The sequence below is a fragment of the Nicotiana sylvestris genome, chromosome 7, assembly GCF_000393655.2.
Source record: "Nicotiana sylvestris chromosome 7, ASM39365v2, whole genome shotgun sequence".
NCBI classification, from domain to species: domain Eukaryota; kingdom Viridiplantae; phylum Streptophyta; class Magnoliopsida; order Solanales; family Solanaceae; genus Nicotiana; species Nicotiana sylvestris.
This window is the reverse complement of record NC_091063.1, coordinates 96883674-96904854: the sequence shown is the minus strand read 5'-3', so window position 1 is coordinate 96904854 and position 21181 is coordinate 96883674. Positions and strand designations below refer to the sequence as shown.

The 21181-nt window shown below is 36.6% G+C and overlaps 1 long non-coding RNA gene across 1 annotated transcript; it reads left to right on the top strand.

The window, feature by feature from the left end:
* The first annotated feature begins 5034 nt into the window (after window positions 1-5034).
* On the top strand, window positions 5035-20011 carry LOC104242479 (uncharacterized). The gene is made up of 3 exons (XR_715008.2): window positions 5035-5139; window positions 11208-11267; window positions 19888-20011. It is a non-coding gene; the product is annotated as an uncharacterized lncRNA (long non-coding RNA).
* Window positions 20012-21181: the final 1170 nt, after the last annotated feature.

The following is a 21181-nucleotide window of genomic DNA, read 5'->3' as shown; positions in this document are numbered from 1 at the left end:
AGGATTTTACGTGGAAAAATCCCAACTCAAGGGGAAAAAAACCATGACCTACACCTGTAGGATTTCAACTTCACTAACTTGTAACCACCTATTACAAGCCACTTTGTAATAACTCTATTACAAAGGATTTAACTCAGCTAACTTGTGGCACTCTCACCACAAGCCACTTTGTGACTCTCTAGTTATAAAGACTTTGACTAACTTGTGATACTCTCACCACAAGCCACTTTGTCACTCTCTAGTGATAAAGACTTTAATTCATGACTAAACCTAGTCACAACATAAACTCATAGAGTTTACGGATTTTACAAGAGGATTCCTAATCAACGCTTCTGGCTAAGCAGCTTAGGAGATACAATAAGAACAATCACAAAGTTACAACTCAACTAAGGACAACAAAATACTAACTTTAGGAACTGGTCCGTAGTAGCGTTTAACTTTGTTCTTCAAGCTCGTGAGAATTGATTTTTCTGTTATGCAAAAGGCTTGAATAAAAAAAAGAAGTGTTCAAGTGATGATTTGATATAAAATCATTGTTGATACTCCTTGATGACATCACTTGAAATGATGTAAGAACTTTAGTTGGTCAAGGAATAATTGGGCACTGGAAGCAGTGCAGTACATGAATAAACAGTGTAGTCATGTCTTCTAGCTGTGTCCTATTGACCACATACTGCTACGAGAGAACAATAAGGGTATCAGGTCCTTGTTTAGTTCTTTATCCCCTAAAGCTATAGCAGTTCACATTGAGCTGGAATCTATTAACATATAGTACAACCCAAGTATGTCAGGTTCCCTATCTGGTTCTTGATAAAGTTTGTTAGATCATCAAAACATAAGTCAAAGTCATTGAAAAACCTATCACGGCCATATTCTATAATGGCTCTACGATAAATACAGTTAGAACAATACCAACCTAATAAGAAGTGAGTATGAAGCCTTCGCCGGATTCGGTATGCACATAATGTGCAAGTATTATAGTAGAGTTTCAAGGTGTTGATGTGAATTCCACCTATCTGGAAGGGAGGGTTTGAAAGAGATAGAAGATATGATGCAAGATTTAAAGGTGAATAAGGTAAAGGTGAAGAAGGTACACGATGCCCAAGTATAAAAGGTTATGAATAGTCTAGGTATCAGTTAGAGGGCTGGAAACGTCGTAATTTTGTATCAAGAAATGATAGTATTGTCGTTAGTGGCATATCTTTTAGCCTATGGTTTCCAGGTATAGAGAGGTCTAGTAAAGAGAGTAAAGAAGATTTAGCGACGAAATGATGTCTCACTTGAGGTTCCAGAATAACATAAGGAAATCTGTGATGCTATAAAATTAAAGGAAGGTTGCGAGTAGGTCACAAGCTAAAGTATGGTAGAGAGACAAGGTTTTAGGTAGACATGAGTAACGATAAGAAAAGGTGAGTGAGAAGGTGACGAGAATAGATAAGTCCTCGGGATTGAACCCATCACAACAACAGAGCTGATGGTTTCCATAAGTTATAAAAATCTAAGTATATCATGAGTGAACTCAGAGCAATTTAAGACTAGGAGAATTTAGAAAAGATGGAATGCTTCCCTAGTGGTAGAATAAGGGTGTAATTGTGATAACTAAGAGGATGACGTTTAGGCCTTTGATTGGGTAATGATTCAAATAAAAGGGATTTCATGAATTGCATAGATTAAAATACCCCCATAAAGTGAATCACATTGTGATACTATGAAATACGATTATTAAGTTTAGTATTGACCGTAAGTCAATAAGGCAAATAACTCCAAATGTTTCCCGATGAGACGTGAGCCCTAGTAAAATGTATTAAATAAGATGTTTCAAGTGATCTGTGGTAGATTATAAATCAACATTAAGGTGAATTAGAAATAGATGGATGAATGTTCCAAAGTGTGAGATTGGATTAGGCTGTCATTCTTAAGGTGAATAGTAATGAAGAAGCATTAAGGGACTTAAATTTATACATATAGGATAAAGCGAGAGAGTAACCTGGAGTTGGGTAGCACACCTTGGCCATAATAAATCAAAGTAAGTGTTGTGGTATAGTATAAGCTACCTAGATATAGTAAAGCCATAAGCATATCTAACCGAGGCTATGAAAAAAGATATAGCAATAGTTGTAAGTTCGACAAAGTACTGACCGAAAAACATCAGTACACTTATAGATTCCAAGAGGGACAGCTTGTCATAGTTCTGTATATGTTCATAAAATGGGGCATGGAGATTGGCTACAATCTGAAAGAAAAATGAGAGAAGAGGAACATAGGCGCGCATATAAGGACAGAGTCATACAGGCTACACGATAGAGGTAGAAACAGTAACGAGATTGGAAGAATTTCGACCACAGGTGGTGGTACGAGAAAGAGGCTTAAAAGGGGGGGGGGTTGCCCTGGGCATTGGAATTATTCACAAAACAGTTGCATAAATGGAAAGGGCAGTAGTAAAGTATTTGTAAGAAATATAGGTTATGAGACTTATAAGCGCACCATTCAACATTCTAGGATGAATGTTCCAAAGAGGCGAATGATGCTACACCTCATATCTTCATACGAAAGAGCATTCATAAGTCTATTGATGTAAACTCAGAAATGAGATCATCTTTGAGAATACATAAAGTAAATTAATCATGTTACCTTGAAGATTAAAAATCTTTCTGATCATGGATAACAAGTACCAAGAGGATCGAAAGGCTAGAAAACTAAACAAATTGAAGAAAACAAGTTTCGTCGAATGTCGACAAGTTGGGAATGTTATAACGTGTACTTCAGTGATGAGACTAGGGTTCTTATCAAGATAATGAGGTTATGTTATGAGTTATTTTAGTTGTATTATAGTTGTGTGTTATGTTTTTAAGTCAGGCAAGTTGTGGAACAAAAGTTGGCAAAGGTCATCACAAGTTACACTCATAAATGTGCTGAAAATTAGGTCAAATGTACATGAGATTTTCTCTCATATTACTTATGGGGTAATCTATCTGCAAAATTTATGATCTATTAATCTAGTTTCTAATGCATTAAACCGTTCATCGATAAGATATCTTAGTAGAAAGATATTCGCATTTTGGTAAGACTGCATCAAGCAACTCTCTATGGGACCCACAATGGCGGTAGAGATTTATTGATATATATATATATATATATATATATATATATATATATATATATATATATATATATATATATATATATATATATAAATAATGCGCCTCAAACCCATTTTAACTCATTATTTTTCAGTATCTTCAGACCCTAGACACCTAAAAACACTCTCTCAAGGTTCTCTCATCATCCAATACGCAAACAAAGGGCAAACAACACAAATCAAGTGTCAGGAATCCCATCTCGCTAGTAATTTCTTATTCTTCTTGTTGTTGCTGATTTTTGGTTTGTTCCAGCTTGCGTGGGAGGTTGTTTTAAGTGGTTTAAGTTCTTTAAAATACTATCCCAAAGTTTTCATATTAAACCTAGGTTATTTCAAATCTTGCAAATGGATTACACCATATTTCAACATCAAAAGTTAGTTCTAGTGAATAACAACACCTCTTTGAGGTTGTGTTGTCATTAAGGATAGTTGTGGGCTGTGTTTGGCTGAAATTTCAAGTTTTTGCTACTGGATAAGGTGAGTATAATAGACTAGTAATTGTGCTTAAGCTTGCTTGTATGTTGGTTAAGTTGTTAGGATGATAAACTACAAGATAATACTTTAAATTAGCTTAAGTCATTTCTATGGTATTGTATTGCCATTGAGGGTTGTTGTATGCTAAATATAGCTTGGATTTCAACTTGAAGCTACTATATGAGGTATTTATATTGTGTTCTTGCATGTGCTTATGTTTATTTTGATGTTTATTAAGTTAAATGTATGGACTAGACATGAACTAGTGAATAAAATTGCTAATTGAAGATAGTTGGAGTTATGCATTATTTCCTTTGTTATAAATGTATGGTATAAGGATGGAATCATTGATAAATGACTTCATTATCATGTTAATGATGCCTTTAAGTTAATGTAAGAAGTTTATAAGGGGTGATAATGGGGTTGAAGGGTGCTGAAGGGATTAAATCCGAGCTTACCGCTCCTCGTGATATGTGGACGACTTGTTAATGAAATATTTTGTACCCTATTGTGATGTTGTTCTTATTGTATTGCTTTGGTTTTTGTTGTTGATATATTATATTGGAAGAGGCCCTTTTACAAGGGAAATGCTTCCCAAATTTACATAAAACGAGCTACAAGCTTAAATTACAGACTTAGCCTTTACTCAACAGTGATTTTAAATCTCCTTATGCTTTAGTTGACTGTGTTAAGTTGTTTGAAGAGTTGCTTGGAAGCTATTAAGGACTCAACAATGTTAAGGTATGTTAAGGATAAAGCTTTCCTTTATTTTGGCATGATCCGGTAACTACATTCTTTTGATAACGAGACATAAAGAGAAGTTCTTATTCCTGAATTTATGCATATTATCTTAGTCTTATAAGCTACAGTATTCTCCCTTATTGAGACTTCATATTCAGTTTAGTATTGTCTTCTTTCATTCAAGAGGCCAGAGAGTCTCTCTCTCTCTCTCTCTCTCTCTCTCTCTATATATATATATATATATATATATATATATATATATATATATATATATATATATATATATATATATATATATATATATATTATTACAGTATTTTCACCACTATCGTGTTGTAATCGATGGGCAGACCCCTATTGGGCAACCTCTGATCAGATGGTAAGTTATATACCGAGCCTACTATGGCCGAGCACCTTTGAGTGAGCCCATAATGGCCGAGATATAGAGCATATTATGGTTGAGCGCCTATGAGCGAGTCTACTATGGCAGAGCAGTTACACATACCGAGCCTTACAGGGCCGGACAACTATTTTACTTACTATTTAGAGAAATGAGCCAGTATCAATAGTTACACATATTTTCAAATTATTTTTGACTCGCAGGTACTTTTAGTTATTATATTATCAGTGTTTCAGCTTTTAGTTATTTTTTTGCCTTAAATATTCGGTACATTATTTTGTACTGACATCCCTTTTATTGGGGATGCTGCATTTCATGTTTACAGGTCCTGATAGACAGCTGGATAGACCTTCCCAGTAGACAAAGTCAAACATCAGCTTAGTTGGTAAGCTCCACTTCCTCTGAGTTACTAGGTCTATACCTTGGAGTCTATTTTACACATACAAGTTTTATGGGTAGGTCGAGGCCCTGTTCCGACCATGATACAGTTCTATTATCCCTAGAGGCTCGTAGACGAGTCCTATATATTTTTTATATCAGTATTGTGGCTTTACCAGCCCAATGTACATGTTTAGTTTGGTATTGCTCGTTGTAGACATTATTTTCAAATGATTCAGAATATGGCCTCATCGGCTAAGTTGAGGGTTACCCCTCCAAAGTTCACAGTTACAGAGTTGTACTCTTGGGTCGAGTATTGTACCGGGTGCCAGCCACATCTCTTCAGGTTTGGGGCGTGACAGCATAGGCACACAACCACATGACCCAATCATAGACGGTGGGCTCCCCTCTTAGCTTTAAGATGCAATCATATAAATCTATAACCAACAATGACACTTCCTTCTCAATTACCATGATCTCGTACCGTTAACCCCAAAAATTTCTCGTAATCTCTTGTTAAACATTTCATTAAACATTCCGAATTTTAGCCACAATCGCACATTCAACCTCCTGACAGTCGTACCATCTTCTTCAAGCGATCCAAGCTCACATTACAGTACATGCCTCCCACTGGGTAGAAAGTGGAACTCTTCGTAGGAACTTCATCAAAGTCACACAACTACTAGACTACTCACGGGAGATAGCCCACCTGTGTAGTTCCATATCGACACCTTCCAACGACATTGACCTGGTTACAACTACCACGAAATCAGCAAAACCCTTCTGAGCACACGCTCGCCCACTAGTCGAAAGCACCCGCTCATTCCCATCAACATCAAATGAAGGTCCAGGGATGCATCAAAAACTCGAAGTCATATTACATCCTAAGAAAACTATTTTGTCACATTCAAACATCCGAAACACAAAGCTACCCTCGCAAATGAAATACACAGACTTAGTCCTTTGTTCACCATGACCATAATCGTGCCAAGCTTTCTAGGACCATGTGGTCATCCTACCACGAAATCCATATGATACGTTAACATTCCTACTCTGATTTAACTATCTTCCAAAGCGAACTACTCGAACTCTAGCAATTCAATCTCCGCGAGACACCTCCCACCATGTCCTTCCTCATCCTTCATCACCCAAATACTGCCTCAAATCACAATCCATCAGTGTAGTACCCGAACTAGTAAATTGCTACCAATTCTATGTTTCCTCAAAGATCATCGTTCTCGAACCATCAACATTAGAAATAAAAATTTTAATTTAAAACCGCTACATACTTCCATCCGACAATCGCTTCTTAGGCAGCATTTGAATCCACCCTGCCCCGAAGGCAAATCAAAGAAGACCATAACACCGATGGGCTTTAATGTGCCCTAACAAGAACGATGACACCACACCACAATGAGAATTCCACCATGCTCGAACATATCAAGTCTTGCTACTCCATCAACCAAGGCCTGAACATCCATAGTCCCAATGCCTTTTCGCCGCTGGAATTAATTGTTGAACCTCTAAACCATGAACCAAAAGATCCTTATTTTGGGCCATTCACTTTTGTGACACTTACATAAGCACTCTACCATTTACACCAACACCGCAAGATAACAACACATGAATATTATAATACATTATGCATAGACTCAAAACCATAGGCAACACTAGCACTTGGCTAAAATGATAGAGCACTCTTCAACAAGATGACGTTAATAGCCCTCTTGAATATGTAGGGAGAAACATCCTGCACCACTTCTGCAGTACCACTACAACTCCTTGATGCCCAATTGATAACAAGTGCACATCATCGTATAAGATTGAGTAGGAAGAAAGCGATGGCATAAGCTACAATGGATTCAAATCATATGACGAGGAATCAAGAAGAGAAGTTCTATTATCAGTCCTGTAGCCTCTCGAAAATAAATTTAGACGTCTCTGTATCAATCCGCAAGACACTACTAGACTTGCTCATGACTCGTGAGACGTAAGTGAACCTAGAGCTCTGATACCAAGTTGTCATGACCAATTCTATACGCACATGATGTCCAAGTATTATAGTAGAGTTTCAAGGTGTTGATGTGAATTCCACCTATCTGGAAGAGAGGGTTTGAAAGAGATAGAAGATATGATGCAAGATTTAAAGGTGAGTAAGGTAAAGGTGAAGAAGGTACGTGATGCCCAAGTATAGAAGGTTATGAATAGTCTAGGTATCAAATATATGGATGTAAGCGTCGTAATTTTGTAGCAAGAAATGATAGTATTGTCGTTAGTGGCATATCTTTTAGCCTATGGTTTCCAGGTACAGAGAGGTCTAGTAAAGAGAGTAAAGAAGATTTAGCGACGATATGATGTCTCACTTGAGGTTCCAGAATAATATAAGGAAATCTGTGGTGCTATCAAGTTAAAGGAAGTTTGCGAGTAGGTCGCAAGCTAAAGTATGGTAGAGAGACAAGGTTTTAGGTAGACATGAGTAACGATAAGAAAAGGTGAGTGAGAAGGTGACGAGAATAAATAAGTCCTCGGGATTGAACCCATCACAACAAGAGAGCTGATGGTTTCCATAAGTTATAAAAATCTAAGTATATCATGAGTGAACTCAGAGGAGTTTAAGACTAGGAGAATTTAGAAAAGATGGAATGCTTCCCTAGTGGTAGAATAAGGGTGTAATTGTGATAAATAAGAGGATGACGTTTAGGCCTTTGATTGGGTAATGATTCAAAGAAAAGGGATTTCATGAATTGCATAGATTAAAATACCCCCATAAAGTGAATCACATTGGGATGCTATGAAATACGATTATTAAGTTTAGTATTGACCGTAAGTGAATAAGGCAAATAAATCCAGATGTTTCCCGATAAGACGTGAGCCCTAGTAAAATGTATTACATAAGAGGTTTCAAGTGATCAGTGGTAGATTATAAATCAACATTAAGATTAATTAACAATAGATGGATGAATGTTCCAAAGCGTGAGATGGGATTAGGTTGTCATTCTTAAGATGAATAGTAATGAAGAAGCATTAAGGGACTTAAATTTATACATATAAGATAAAGCGAGAAAGAAACCTGGAGTTGGGTAGTAGACCTTGGCCATAATAAATCAAAGTAAGGGTTGTGGTATAGTATAAGCTACCTAGATATAGTAAAGCCATAAGCATAGCTAATCGAGGCTATGAAAAAAGATATAGCAATAGTTGTAAGTTCGACAAAGTATTGACCGAAAAACATCAGTACACTTATAGATTCCCAGAGGGACAGCTTGTCATAGTTCTGTATATGTTCATAAAATGGGGCCTGGAGATTGGCTACAATCTGAAAGAAAAATGAGAGAAGAGGCACATAGGCGCGCATATAAGGACAAAGTCATACAGGCTACACGATAGAGGTAGAAACAGTAACGAGATTGGAAGAATTTCGACCACAGGTGGTGGTACGAGAAGAGGCTTAAGGGGGGGGAGGGGGAGGAATGCACTAGGCTTTGGATTTAATCATAAAACAGTTGCATACATGGAAAGGGCAGTAGTAAAGTATTTGTAAGAACTATAGATTATGAGACTTATAAGCGCACCATTCAACATTCTAGGATGAATGTTCCAAAGAGGCGAATGATGCTACACCTCATATCTTCATACGAAAGAGCATTCATAAGTCTATTGATGTAAACTCAGAAATGAGATCATCTTTGAGACTACATAAAGTAAATTAATCATGTTACCTTGAAGATTACAAATCTTTCAGATCATGGATAACAAGTACCAAGAGGATCGAAAGGCTAGAAAACTAAACAAATTGAAGAAAACAAGTTTCGTCGAATGTCGACAAGTTGGGAATGTTATAACGTGTACTTTAGTGACGAGACTAGGGTGCTTATCAAGATAATGAGGTTATGTTATGAGTTATTTTAGTTGTATTATAGTTGTGTGTTATGTATTTAAGTCAGGAAAGTTGTGGAACAAAAGTTGGCAAAGGTCATCACAAGTTACACTCATAAATGTGCTGAAAATTAGGTCAAATGTACATGAGATTTTCTCTCATATTACTTATGGGGTAATCTATCTGCCAAATTTATGATCTATTAGTCTAGTTTCTAATGGATTAAACCGTTCATCGATAAGATATCTGAGTATAAAGATATTCGCATTTTTGTAAGACTGCATCAAGCAACTCTCTATGGGACCCACAATGGCGGTAGAGATTTATTGATATATATATATATATATATATATATATATATATCCTCAAACCCATTTTAACTCATTATTTTTCAGTATCTTCAGACCCTAGACACCTAAAAACACTCTCTCAAGGTTCTCTCGTCGTCCAATACCCAAACAAAGGGCAAACAACACAAATCAAGTGTTAGGAATCCCATCGTGCTAGTAAGTTTCTTGTTCTTCTTGTTGTTGTTGATTTTTGGGTAGTTCCAGCTTGCGTGGGCGTTTGTTTTAAGTGGTTTAAGTTCTGTAAAATACTATCCCAAGGTTTTCATATCAACCCTAGGTTATTTCAAGTCTTGAAAATGGATTACACCATATTTCAACATCAAAAGTTAGTTCTAGTGAATAACAACACCTCTTTGAGGTTGTGTTGTCATTAAGGATAGTTGTGGGATGTGTTTGGCTGAAATTTCAAGTTTTTGCTATTGGTTAAGGTGAGTATAATAGACTAGTAATTGTGCTTAAGCTTGTTTGTATGTTGGTTAAGTTGTTAGGATGATAAACTACAAGATAATACTTGGATTAGCGTAAGTCATTTCTATGGTGTTGTATTGCCATTGAGGGTTGTTGTATGCTAAATATAGCTTGGATTTCAACTCGAAGCTACTATAGGAGGTATTTATATTGTGTTCTTGCATGTGCTTATGTTTATTTTGATGTTTATTAAGTTAAATGGATGGACTAGACATGAACTAGTGAATAAAATTGCTAATTGAAGATAGTTGGAGTTATGGATTATTTCCTTTGGTATAAATGTATGGTATAAGGATGGAATCATTGATAAATAACTTCATTATCATGTTAATGATGCTTTTAAGTTAATGTAAGAAGTTTATAAGGGGTGATAATGGGGTTGAAGGATGCTGAAGGGATTAAATCCGAGCTTACCGCTCCTCGTGATATGTGGACGACTTTTTAATGAAATATTTTGTACCCTATTGTGATGTTGTTCTTATTGTATTGCTTTGGTTTTTGTTGTTGATATATTATATTGGAAGAGGCCCTTTTACAAGGGAAATGCTTCCCAAATTTACATAAAACAAGCTACAAGCTTAAATTACAGACTTAGCCTTTACTCAACAGTGATTTTGAATCTCCTTATGCTTTAGTTGACTGTGTTAAGTTGTTTGAAGAGTTGATTGGAAGCTATTAAGGACTCAACAATGTTAAGGTATGTTAAGGATGAAGCTTTCCTTTATTTTGGCATGATCCGGTAACTACATTCTTTTGATAACGAGACATAAAGAGAAGTTCTTATTCCTGAATTTATGTATATTATCTTAGTCTCATAAGCTACAGTATTCTCCCTTATTGAGACTTCATATTCAGTTTAGTATTGTCTTCTTTGATTCAAGAGGCCAGAGAGTCTCTCTCTCTCTCTCTCTCTCTCTCTCTCTCTCTATATATATATATATATATATATATATATATAGTATTACAGTATTTTTACCACTATCGTGTTGTAATCGATGGGCAGACCTCTATTGGGCAACCTCTGATCAGATGGTAAGTTATATACCGAGCCTACTATGGCCGAGCGCATTTGAGTGAGCCCATAATGGCCAAGATACAGAGCCTATTATGGTCGAGCGCCTATGAGTGAGTCTACTATGGCAGAACAGTTACACATACCGAGCCTTACAGGGCCGGACAACTATTTTACTTACTATATTGAGACAAATGAGCCAGTATCAATAGTTACGCATATTTTCAAATTATTTTTGACTCGCAGGTACTTTTAGTTATTATATTATCAGTGTTTCATCTTTTAGTTATTTTTTCGCCTTACATACTAGGTACATTATTTTGTACTGACATCCCTTTTATTGGGGATGCTGCATTTCATGCCTGCAGGTCATGATAGACAGATGGATAGACATTCCTAGTAGACAAAGTCAAACATCAACTTAGTTGGTAAGCTCCACTTCCTCTGAGTTACTAGGTCTATACCTTGGAGTCTATTTTATACATACAAGTTTTATGGGTAGGTCGAGGCCCTATTCCGACCATGATACAGTTCTATTATCCCTAGAGGCTCGTAGACGAGTCCTATATATTTTTTATATCTGTATTGTGGCTTTACTAGCCCTATGTACATGCTTAGTTTGGTATTGCTCGTTGTAGACATTATTTTCAGATGATTCAGAATATGGCCTCATCGGCTAAGTTGAGGGTTACCCCTCCAAAGTTCACAGTTACAGAGTTGTACTCTTGGGCCGAGTATAGTACCGGGTGCCAGCCATATCTCTTCAGGTTTGGAGCGTGACAGCATAGGCACACAACCACATGACCCAATCATAGACGGTGGGCTCCCATCTTAGCTTTAAGATGCAATCATATAAATCTAGAACCAACAATGACACTTCCTTCTCAATTACCATTATCTCATACCGTTAACCCCAAAATTTCTCGTAATCTCTTGTTAAACATTTCATAAAACATTTCGAATTTCAGCCACAATCGCACACTCAACCTCCTAACAGTCGTACCATCTTCTTCAAGCGATCCAAGCTAAAATCACAGTACATGCCTCCCGCTGGGTAGAAAGTGCCCGCTCATTCCCATCAACATCAAATGAAGGTCCAGCGATGCATCAAAAACTCGAAGTCATATTACATCCTAAGCAAACTATTTTGTCACATTCAAACTTCAGAAACACAAAGCTACCCTCGCAAATGAAATACACAGACTTAGTCCCTTGTTCACCATGACCATAATCATGCCAAGCTTTCTAGGACCATGTGGTCATCCTACCACAAAATCCATATGATACGTTAACATTCCTACTCTGATTTAATTATCTTCCAAAGCGAACTACTCGAAATCTAGCAATTCAATCTCCGCGAGACACCTCCCACCATGTCCTTCCTCATCCTTCATCACCCAAATACTGCCTCAAATCACAATCCATCACTGTAGCACCAGAACTAGTAAATTGATACCAATTCTATGTTTCCTCAAAGATCATTGTTCTCGAACCATCAACATTAGAAATAAAAATTCGACTTTAAAACCGCTACATACTTCCATCCGACAATCGCTTCTTAGGCAGTATTTGAATCCACCCTGCCCCGAAGGCAAATCAAAGAAGACCGTAACACCGATGGGCTTTAATGCACCCCAACAAGAACGATGACACCACACCACAATGAGAATTCCACCACACTCGAACATATCAAGTCTTGCTACTCCATCAACCAAGGCCTGAATATCCATAGTCCTATTGCCTTTTCGCTGCTGGAATTAATTGCCGAACCTCTAAACCATGAACCAAGAGATCCTTATTTTAGGTCATTCACATTTGTGACACATACATAAGCATTGTACCATTTACACCAACACCGCAAGATAACAACACATGAACATTATAATACATTATGCATAGCCTCAAAACCATAGGCAACACTAGCACTTGGCTAAAATGATAGAGCACCCTTCAACAAGATGACAATAATAGCCCTCTTGAATATGTAGGGAGAAACATCCTGCACCACTTCTGCAGTACCACTACAACTCCTTGATGCCCAATTGATAACAAGCGCACATCATCGTATAAGATTGAGTAGGAAGAAAGTGACGGCATAAGCTACAATGGATTCAAATCATATGACGAGGAATCAAGAAGGGAAGGGCTCTTATCAGTCATGTGGCCTCTCGAAAATAAATTTAGACGTCTCTGTATTAATCCGCAAGACACTACTAGACTTGCTCATGACTCGTGAGATGTAAGTGAACCTAGAGCTCTGATACCAAGTTGTCATGACCAATTCTCGTTATAGGTCGTGATAGTGCCTGACATCGCCATTAGGCAAGCCAACGATGAACTACCAACTTAATTATTCATTTTACTACATTCAAAATCATAAATTTTATTAGGTAAAGAGATTTACGCATTTAAAAGCATAGGTACATACATAATTAATAAGGCATAAAAATAAAAGATGGTAATAATATGCAAATCCGTAACATAAACTAAAATATCCCAAAACCTGGTATCACAAGTGCACGAGCATTTACTAAGGAATACAACAACAACAACAACAACAACAACAACAACAACAACAATAATAATAATAATAATAATAATAATAATAATAATAATAATAATAATAATAATAATAATAATAATAATACAGCCTCTGGCTTGAATGTAAATTAGACACGATGAAGTAAATAATATGATGAAGACTCTGTGGGCTGTGCTACGTAGCATAGAATGCAGCTCAACATAAAGTCTCCTCAGCAGTTGCACCTATGCGCCAACATGACTACCAAATGAAACTATCTGATCCTGCACATTTAGTGCAGAAGTGTAGCAAGAATACGTAAATTAATACGTACCTAGTAAGTATCTAGCCTAACCCCTGAGAAGTAGTGACGAGGGGTCGACATCGACATTTACTAGTGGTCCAATAAATCAATATGATAACTCATAACAGATATGAAGCACAACAGTAGTAATGAGATAAAACTGTAACTAACAAAATCTTCCAAAAATTTCCTTTAACGATATAAATCTCTCAAATCTCATATGCTATCTCAACATATTAGAAATATCAAGTGTCAATCTCAAACATATAAGGAATACCATTTAAAATGTCAGGCCTCATTTGAAGGGAAATCTCGTGAATATATGGACTACTAGCGATATAACGCAGGATTATGCGAAGGTCGTATAGCTCAATCCAGAGTGATGTGTACATTACCGAGGTTCGACCGACACGAATCAAATATGCATCTCAATATAATGCAGAGGCATTTGGCCCGATCCACAGGAAAGGAAGAAACTTAATGACTTACGAGTCACGTGTATACAACATAGATACAGAAGCATAAAGTAAACATGACTTTTTACTGTTTATTAATTATCTCGCCAAACAACTCAGGGTAATAAGACTCAGCCTAATATATTTCCCGATCAATTTCAATTATAAATTAAATTAATTAAACTAGCAAATTGTCACGACCCCGGTTCTCCCTCCGTGAACCATTGTGATGGCACCTAGTCTCTATGACTAGGTAAGCCTAACAATGCGGAAAATAAACCAACTTGCGGAAGAAAACAATTAGAAACTAAAATGGTGAAATAAAATGGCGTTTAAGAGTGTCGTTCGACATACACAATATCAACTCTCAAAAACTAATACATTTTCCAAAACCCGGAATCTCATTATCACAAGCCTTTGAATGTCTACAAGTATGTAACTCCAGAATGTCTAACAAAGAACGAATATATAGAAGGGCTAATACAAAAGGGAGAGTAGAAAGGGACTCTTCAGTCTGCGGATGCGGCCTATATACCTTAGAGTCTATGCGTACGCCTCATCTTAAGCGTGATAAGTCTGAGTGGAGGTACCTAGATCTGTACATGAAAAACATGCATAAAAAGGGCATGAGTACACCACAACGGTACTCAGCAAGTGCCAAGCCTAACCTCGGTCGGGTAGTGGCGAGGAAGGTCAGGGCCCTACCGAGGTTAAATAAAATACAAGGTTCAACAGTGTAGTATAAAATAGTATAAATAAGTACAACAATAAAAGTAATACAGGATATAAAGGACAGTAACAACTACTACAGAGGCAAAGTAAACTCAGAAAGAAATACAGCTAAACACAAAGATAACAACCAGGGATCTCCCAGGATACCGTCCTGTAGTCCCAAATGTGAATGTCCAATGGATCTCCCGGGATACCATCTTGTAGTCCAACTCATAATGCGAGGGGATCTCCCGGAATACCAATCCGTAGTCCCAAATATAAATACTCAATATCGGGGGAATCTACCGGGTGCAGTCCCGTAGTTCCAATGTATATGTGCAGTGGAATCTCCCTGAATACTGTTCCGTAGTCCCAAAGTAAATATTCAGGGGGATCTCCCGGGATACCGTCCCGCAGTCCCAAAGTATACACACAACAACAACAACAAGAGCATAAAGTTCAATTCAAGTTCCATACCAAGGTAAAACAGGTATTTCTAACCTAGCATGCTGCACGTAATCTAAATAAGGCAGTTTGAACAAATAAGGCAATTAAGTCAATTAGACATGCTTTCGTAAGCTAACAACATGCTTAAATTGCAAGTAATATAAACAGGAAAGGAAACATATTGGTAATTACTTAATAAAAGCCGGATTTTCAATAATTAGCATAAGTACGCACTCGTCACCTCACGTACAAGGCATTTCAATTATCAATAATAACAAATCCTGAGGGGAAGGTCCCCCACACAAGGTTAGGCAAGCCACTTACCTCGAACCGGCTCAAAGTCAACCCGAAACTGCGTTCTTGCCACGAGTACTCAACTCCAAATGGCCCAAATCTATTCAATTAAATTGCATAATATAAATAACACTTCAAGTAACTGATTTTACAAAGAAATTCTAAGCTAATACGCAAAATTAGGTAAAATAACCTAAATACCCCTCAGGCCCACATCTCGAAATCGGGTAAAACTTACATTTCTAGAATCCTCACACTCTCACGAGTTCATTCATACCAAAAGTACCAAAATCTGGCCTCAAATGGTCCCTCAAATCATCACTCAAAGGTCTCTAATTAATCAAGCCCTAACCCCAATTATCACTGATTTTCCTTAAACTTTCTTGCTTAAAATGATAAAAATCACCCCAATAACGAGTTTAGGAACCAAAGGCCTTACCCCAATGAATTCCTCTTAAAATCTCCATTGAAAATGCTTCCAAGACTTCTTCCCGTTTGAAAAGAGGTGAAAATAACTCAAATTCGCGAAGGCAACTATTTATATGTTCTGCCCAGCTAATCCGCTTCTGCGGTCATGGGACCGCACCTGTGGTCCTGCTTTTGCGGAACAAATGTCCATCTTTGATAAATCACTAAACTTCAGCTTTCCGCACTTGCGACTCCCCATACGCAGATACGGTACCACTTCTGTGGTAAAGCTCCTCCCGCTTCTGCGACTCCTGTTGTTCCTCCCCTCTTCCGCTTCTGTGATGATGCCACCTCTTATGCGGCTACGCACCTGCAGGACCCAACCGCAAGTGCGGTTATGATAGAAGATCAGCAGCTGAAGCTGCTCAAATAACTCCCAATTCTTCTGATAACCTCCCGAAACCATTCCGAGGCCCCTGGGACCTCAACCAAAAACACAAAAAAGTCTAGTACCACTAACCAAACTTATACCAATCCTTAATACACCTATAACAGCATCAAAATGATGAATCTACCACAGATTCAAGCCTAAGAATTCCCAAACTCTTTATTTACGCTTTCGATCAAAAAGTCTATCAAACCTCGTGCGAATGAGCTGAAATTTTGCACACACGTCACATTCAACACTACAGAGCTACTCCAACTTACGGAATTCCATTCCGACCTTTGGATCAAAATCTCACTATCGAACCGGAAACTTCAAAATTCGACTTTCGGCATTTCAAGCCTAAATTAGCTACGGACCTCCAAAACACAATCCTAATACGTCCCTAAGCCCGAACAGATCTAATGAAACCATCAGAATTCCTTTCCGAGTCCGTCTTCACACTGTTCTGACTACGGTCAAAATTCCAAAACTTAAGCTCTCATTTAGGGACTAAGTGTTCCAAAACTCTCCGAAACTCAAAATCGAACATCCCGGCAAATTAAAATAGCAGAAATAAATACGGGAAAAGCAGTTAATAGGGGATCGGGGCGTTAATTCTTAAAACGACCGACCGGGTCATTACACAAATTGAGTTCAAATAATTTAAATATTATATGGTAAGATCTTAAGTCTACCAGGACATAAACATGATTTAGCTACGTACAGACTCTTTTCACCTAGTGTGTACGTAGCACCCACAACTAGTAGCACATAACACGACATCATCTAGGGGTAGTTTCACCCTCACAAGATTAGATAGGAGACTTACCTCGCTCCGAAGTTCCATACTGGCTCCAACACTTCTCTAACACCTCAAATCATTGTCTATCAATCCATAACTAGTTAAATAATATGAAAACCAATAAAAATACACTATAACACTCATACTTAACTAATTTATAACAATTTCCAACTCCGCTCATCGTGAGGAGGTTGATTTTATGGGAAGAGCTATTTTTGAGGATTGATTTGGCCTAGTTGAAGTAAGTATCTTGCCTAAATTTGTGCGGGAAAACTACCCCTTAGGATTTGAGTTGATAGTGTTATTCGTATTATGTGGAAGGCGTGTACATGAGGTGGCGAGTATGTACACAAGCTATATGTTGTATTTCATCGGTTTAGACTTTTAGACTTCTTCCATACATTTAATTGAATTTTTCATAACATGCTATATCTTCCATTGTTAAATCTACTATCACATGCTCTATTTCACATTGTTAACACATGTTCTATCTTTTATTCTTATAATTTCTTTTATATAATATAGTTGAAGTTATAATTACCTCTCTTATACGTACTCTTACTTGAAGTTGTTATTTCGTGGGAATATATTCTTGCTAGGTTATTGATGTTAAAGCACAACACAAAATTGATGTTCACTGGCCATCCAAAGATAGTATAATTTAATTATAGTCTCCACAGGGATTGAATTTACATAATGTTCAAGTAATTTCTGGCTTGATGATATTTAGGATGATTACACTTTGGTTGGAATGATTATGAACTACAACTAACTATTAAAAATAAAGCAAATGACAATTGATCACTAAAAACTAGAGACTAGCATGGTTGTTATCAATGTGAGAAATAAGTGCGATATTGTTATTCTGGAATCGACACTGTTTAATTTCACTATTAATGTTCTATTGATTCTCTTGAATTCAATAGGTTATTATTTTATTTTTCTCAGGTTCCTCTCTCGATTAAACCTAAACATTTATAATAAGCTAATATGAAATGAGGTGAAACTTGCAAGAATCTATTGGTAAGAATGTCCTAAGAGAAACTTCTCTCGAATATTTCTAAATCTTAATTAAGAAGCAGACTATAAAACTTTTTTCGATTACTATAAAGAAGTACCACAATGAATTAAGGCATACGTTTCAATAATATTCAGTATTACGCTCTTCTTCCGATTAAACACACTAATTAATATAGTCACAACTAGAGTTAAAGATCTTCCAATAAATTCAAGCAATAAAACAATTATTAAATCTATAGATAACAATCAAGTCAATAAATCATGTTAAACCATAGTGGAAACTACTCCATAATCATGGAGGAAGTCATCACAAATAGAAGTAAAGAGTAAGAAAACATCAATCCAACATTACAATCCAAACTCCCGTATTAAATTGATGGAAAGATGATGAAATTTCGTATCTTCAAGCCTCCAATGCTCTCCAAAATCTCCCTAGGTCAAAAGTCCCTTTAAAAATATGTTTTTAGTATATTTATACCCTGTAGGAGCGGGCCTGGACAAAAGTGTCCTTTCCAAGCCAAAATAGGAAAATACTCCGAGGAATTTGTACAGGCGCACAGCCCCATGCACCGCGGCAGTGTTATTTTTTATAGAGTATTTCTTTTTAATCATTTTTTGTTATCCAAACTTGATCCTAGACCTCTCAAGGAGATCCCGGTTTATATTTTTGGGCCTTTACTCAGACTTCAAAGCTTTAGATTATCTTTTTAACTCGGAATCACTTCCTGCAAGGCATATAGCAAGTAATAAGTGCATTTTACTATATTTTAAGTTCAAACACAGGTAAAATACAATAATTAAAATGCAAATTATGACTAAAATATGAGTTTCTAGCCTACCATCATGTAGTGAAAGTTACTATCACATTGAGGTTGAAGTTGTTGATTATTGAGATATCCTTCCTTGTTGAGTATTTCTCATTCATTTTGTTATTGTTGAGATTCTTGTACACATTGTGGTTGAGCCATGGGCGATATGTTATGGTAACACTGGTATTGATGATTTTGGCAAGTATTGTGGCATATGGGCACATGTGGTATGAGTTGATCGTTATGTTGTGACAGTGATACGCACGCGCTGGTATAAGAATAGGGGTTGATACGCATGGGGTGAGATGAGGTAGGATTTATACGTGTGTTTCTAGTAAGGGAATTATTTGAAGCCACACTGTGAGATAAAGGGGCTAAAACTCATGTAGCTATTTCGAAAAAAAAAATTCAAAATAAATACAAAAACTCACGCGGTGATATAAGGAAGATTGTTATTGTGACTTATGAAATGAGATTATGAGGTGCGGTACCTTGGTTGTGATTCTTGTGGCACCTTCTATGTTAAAAGGCTTGTTGGTTGAACAGTTCTTGTTGATTATTCATTTGTCTTACTTGTATTTGTCCGTATTTGATAACTTGTTATTTTATTCATGTATTCATTTCTTGCTGCCTCTACTGTAGTTTCCGTTGTTAGCTTACACTATTGTACTTCTTATTGTCATTCATTTCCTCGCTTTCCATTAATAAATTAAGCGATACATTGTTCAGTTTTCTTGTCCTAGTAGGTACCTCGACTTGGCCTCGTCACTATTCTGCCGAGGTTAGGCTTGATACTTACAGGGTACTGTTGTGGTGTACTCATACTTTGCTATTGCACATTTTTGTGTAGATCCAAGTACATCTGCTTGTGTCGGACGCCATAGATGCTTCGGTTATTTTTTGGAGACTTCAAGGTATACATGCTCCATGCTTGGAGGCTTTACCTTTCGTTATTTACCTTACTACTGTTTATCCTATTCTTAGATAGTGTTGTATTAGAGATTTTTATACATTTTCAAAGAGCTTATGACTCAGTTTCACCAATTATGGGGATTATGTTACTGATATTCTGTTTTTGAGTTATTATGAGCTTATTCGGTTTATTTTATTATCTTAACTTGTTTATCTAGTCTTAAAAATAAGTAACGTCACGATAAGGTGAAAAATTGGAATTATAACAGTAAAAAGGTTTACGCGTTCTAGACGCATGCAGACAAGCAAAATAGGATTTGCTATAATGAATACTTCTACGGCAAGCTAGACAGGCAGTAGGTAAACCAAATTCTAGCTAGCTTGCACTTATAGAGCTTGTCTAAGCAAAGTAACCTCACTCTATATGAGGATGTCCCTAAATCCCTAATCTGGCCCATCCTCTAGAATGTGTTAGACTCTGCGAGGAGGATTCCTAAATAATGTACTTCCTCCGTTGTAGTTTATGTGAACTTATTTATTTTGTGATCCGTTGCATAAATAATGATCTCTTTCTAAATTTGGAATCAATTTAGCTTAAACATACAATTATATCCTTAATGAGAAGTTTCTATAACCACACAAATACTCCGGACCCCTTTTTGATTTGTTTAGGACCACAAATTCCACAAATCTTTATTTTTTCTTAAACTCTCAATCAAACTGATTCACATAAATTGGAACGGAGGGAGTACAACAATTGAGAATATTCTTGACCAGAAAGTATATATAATTATTCTAAATCGGAATAATCCTACTCAAGATGAGGGCAGTCCTGTTCTTCTACTCCTTCCCTTACACTTTATGTGGCACAATATTCTTTTAACTAATAAAAAATAATCTTTCTTACTTGAAAACTTTTTAATTTTAAACTTTTAATTTTATTTTTAATCATAAATAGTTATTACCATAAAAATCTCATTATATGTTTAAAATTATAAGATTGAAAATTTCTTATTTTTTCCTTAAATTTTGTGTCTAATTAAATTGCGCCCCACAAATTGAACGGCGAGAGTACTACAAAGGTAGCTAGATTCTTCCATTTGTTTCCTTCCTCTCAAATTGCCAATAGAAAACTTGGTTAAGAACATTCTCCGTGAACAACGGCACTAAATTCTATTGTGTTCTGCGTCATATCCCACCTTCATAAAAAAGGTGGAGTACAAAAATTTGAC